The sequence below is a fragment of the Cebus imitator genome, unplaced genomic scaffold, assembly GCF_001604975.1.
Source record: "Cebus imitator isolate Cc_AM_T3 unplaced genomic scaffold, Cebus_imitator-1.0 Scaffold708, whole genome shotgun sequence".
NCBI classification, from domain to species: domain Eukaryota; kingdom Metazoa; phylum Chordata; class Mammalia; order Primates; family Cebidae; genus Cebus; species Cebus imitator.
In genome coordinates, this window is record NW_016108023.1 from 595,730 (window position 1) to 599,220 (window position 3,491).

Sequence of the window (3,491 nt, forward strand, 5' to 3'; positions counted from 1 at the left end):
GCAGTGAGCTGAGATTGCACCACCGCACTCCAGCCTGAACAACAGACTGAGACCTCATATATCTTACGACTGTGCTGCTAAAAAGACGTATTTTCTGGACTGTGTGCATGATTTATATTCATTATTGTTATTATATACATATATTATTTTCTGATTTGAGGGACATTAACAGAAAGCGTGGTTGTGAACCCTGAAGAGTTTCAGGAGCTCCTGACACTCAGCTTAGAATACGTAGTGGAAAGTTGGCCCTGGGTCAACCAGAAGCTCGAAGGACGAGGCTCCCATGCCGGCAATACCCTTCTCTCTTCCAGCAGGGTTAAATCCCTCTACGAAGCACCTGCCACCCGTGCTGTCTGTTGGAAATAAATGCTCGGTGCTGCAAAGAAGAATCAGCACTGAGACAAAGGATCGTTCAGCAATGCAATTTTTGCTTCCTGGACTGCAGGAAGGGGACCCTTGCTAGCCATCTTGCCACGACAGTACAAAGAATAAAGGAAAACACACAAATTTGGGATTTTACCATGGGTGATAGAGTGAGACTCTGTCTCAAGAAAAAAAAGAATACAGGAAAGTTTTAGTTTATTAGAAACTATTCAATTACAGGCTGGTGTGGTGGCTCATGCCTGTAATTCCAACACTTTGGGAGACAGAGGTGAGCAGATTACCTGAGGTCAGGAGTTCGAGACCAGCCTGGCCAACATGGAGAAATCCCATCTCTACTAAAAATACAAAAATCAGCTGTGCGTGCTGGTGCATACTGCAATCCCAGCTACCCGGGAGGCTGAGAGGAGAATAGCTTGAACCCTGGAGGTGGAGGTGGCAGTGAGCTGAGGTTGCACCATTGCACTCCAGCCTGGGCAACAGAGCGAGACTCCATCTCAAGAACAAACAAACAGAAAACGATTCCATTACAGAGGTGTAATACGTTGACTTTGTTTTAAAGTTCTCTTGTAAGGGGTCTGTCTTATCTATGTAAAAGCTAGGTTACGGTCCATGCAGGTAAGCTGACGGGGTGACATTCATTCCTTTGTTGATTTACAGCCACCCTTTATATTTTCGTGGCCAAGCATGTTAAAGCATGACTGTAATTATCTTTAAAAGCACACGTGGTCAGGCGATATGGTGATATCCAGACATTCTGCTGTCGTCTGTGTACATGTGTTTGTCCTGGAAGGCATTATTAAGCCATTTCTTCTGTCGTAAACAGCTCATGACCACAGGCCATGGCTGGCAAGGAATGTGACTTCCTGGTTTTTAAGACGGAGTTGATTAAAATGGTGTCGCTCTGGCTCTCCAAGGCTCCTGCCTCTAAACATAGCAGGTGCTATGATCTGTGTGGAGTCCCGGATGCCAGGTCTGGGGTCCTCTGGAGGACCGGGTGTGGGACTGGGAGGGTTGTGGTGGGGTGAAGGTCTGGGTGTGTCCTTATGGGTCATAGTGTGAGTCTTGGTGGGGGAATCCATGAATTCCAACAGGAGTCTGGGTGGGGGGGTCCATGTGGGTTTCAGCCTGTCCCTGATAAGAGTCTGGGTGGGGGGCCCTTGTGGGGTTCAGCCTGTCCTTGGTAAGGGTCTGGGTGGGGGGTCCATGGGGGGTTCAGCCTGTCCTTGGTAAGACTCTGGGTGGGGGGCCCTTGTGGGCTTCAGCCTGTCCCTGGTAAGGGTCTGGGTGGGGGTTCTATGGTGCTCTGGGGTTCCCTGAAGGAGTCCAGGTAAGTCTGTGGTCTTCTGGGGTTCCCACCCAAGGTCTGAGTACAGGTCTGCTGTCCCAGTAGGGATCAGGGTGGCGAAGGGGGTTGTTCGTGGTCCCTGAGGTAGTCTGGAGTTCTCTGCAGGGGCCAGGGTGGGGGTCTGTGGTCCCTGAAGGATTGCGGGGCGCAGGGCAGTGTAGGGATGGGTTTGGTGGGTGGTGTGTGTGGCCTGGCAGGAATTGGGGTGGGGTCTGTGGTCTCAGTAGGAACTGGGGTGTGTGGTCCGTGCTTGGGGCAGGGTCTGTGGTCTCAGTAGGAAGTGGGGTGTGGGGTGCATGGTCCTTGCAGTTGTCCAGAGTCCTCTGTGGGAGTCCTGCCCCACAATCCTGGTGTGGGTCTGGGTGGGGACCCATGATTCTGGCTAAGGTCCAGCTGGGGGAGTATGGCGCCCGTAGTGGCCCCGGTCCCCTGCGGACTCTGGGTGGGGGATCTTGGTCCCACGGTAGAGGTCCTGGCTGGGGTCTGAATGAGGTTCCATGGTCTTGGCTAGGGTGGGGGGTCCCAGCTGGGGTGTGGGGTCTTGGGGAGGTGGTCCCAGCTGGAATCTGTAGTCCTGGGGGATGTCCTGACTAGGGTGTGTGGTCTCGTGGGGTGCTGGCTGGGGTCTGTGGTCCTGGGGTTAGGGGGTTTGGCCTGCAGTGCTGGGGAGTTTCTGGTGGAGGAGGAGGTCCTGGGATGGGGTCCCAGTAGGAGTCTATGATCCTGGAGAGGAGTCCTGGTGGTGGGGGCCCCAGTGGACTGTGGTCCTTGTGGGGGGCGGGAAGAGGCTGGGAGGATCTGTGGTCCTAGGGAGTCCAGGTGGAGGTCTGTGGTCCTGGAGGGGGTCCCAGTAGGAGCCTGTGATCCTGGTGGGGGTCCCAGTGGAGGTCTGTGGTTCTGGTGGGGTTCTTGGAGGGGGTCTGTGGTCTGGGGGTACCCCAGTGGGGGAATCTGTGGTCTTGGATGTGGTCCCAGCAGGGGTCTGGGTCCTAGGAGGGATTCTTGGGAAGAGTCTGTGGATCTAGGTTGGGTGCTGGCTGGGATCTGTGGTTCAGGGGGATCCTGGCAAAGGTCTGTGGTCTTGGGGGTGTCCTGGTGAGGTTTTGTCATCCTGATGGGGTCCTAGTTGGGGTCTGTGGTACTGGGGTGGTCCTGGCTGGGGTTTGTGGTCCCTGGTGGGGTCTGGCTGGGTTTGGTGGTCCTGTGGTGGTGGGGGTCCCTGATGGGGTCTGTAGTTCTGCAGAAGTCCTGGCTGGTGTCTGTGGTCCTGGTGGGAGTGTGTGTTGGATCCCTGCCGGGGTCTGTGGTCCTTGGGGGAGGGAGTTCTGGCTGAGGTCTGTGGTCCTGTGGAGCATCCTGGCTGGGGTCTGTGGTCCTGGTGGTGGGAGATTCTGGCTGGGGTCTGTGGTCCTGGTGGTGGGAGGGTGTCCTGGCTGGGGTGTGTGGTCCTGGCTGGGGTGTGTGGTCCTGGTGGTGGAAGGGTGTCTTGGTTGGGGTGTGTGGTCCTGGAGGGGGGGAGGATCCTGGCTGGGGTCTGTGGTCCCAGGGGGTGGGAGGTCCTGGCTGGGGTCAATAGTTCTGGAGGGGATTTTGGCTGGGGTTAATGGTCCTGGGGTGTTGGGGTCCTGTGTGGGGGTCCTGGCTAGGGTGTGTGGTCCTGCGGGGTCCCGCGGGGTCCCGGCTGGGGTGTGTGGTCCTGGGGGGTCCCGGCTGGGGTGTGTGGTCCTGGGGGGTCCCGGCTGGGGTGTGTGGTCCTGGGGGG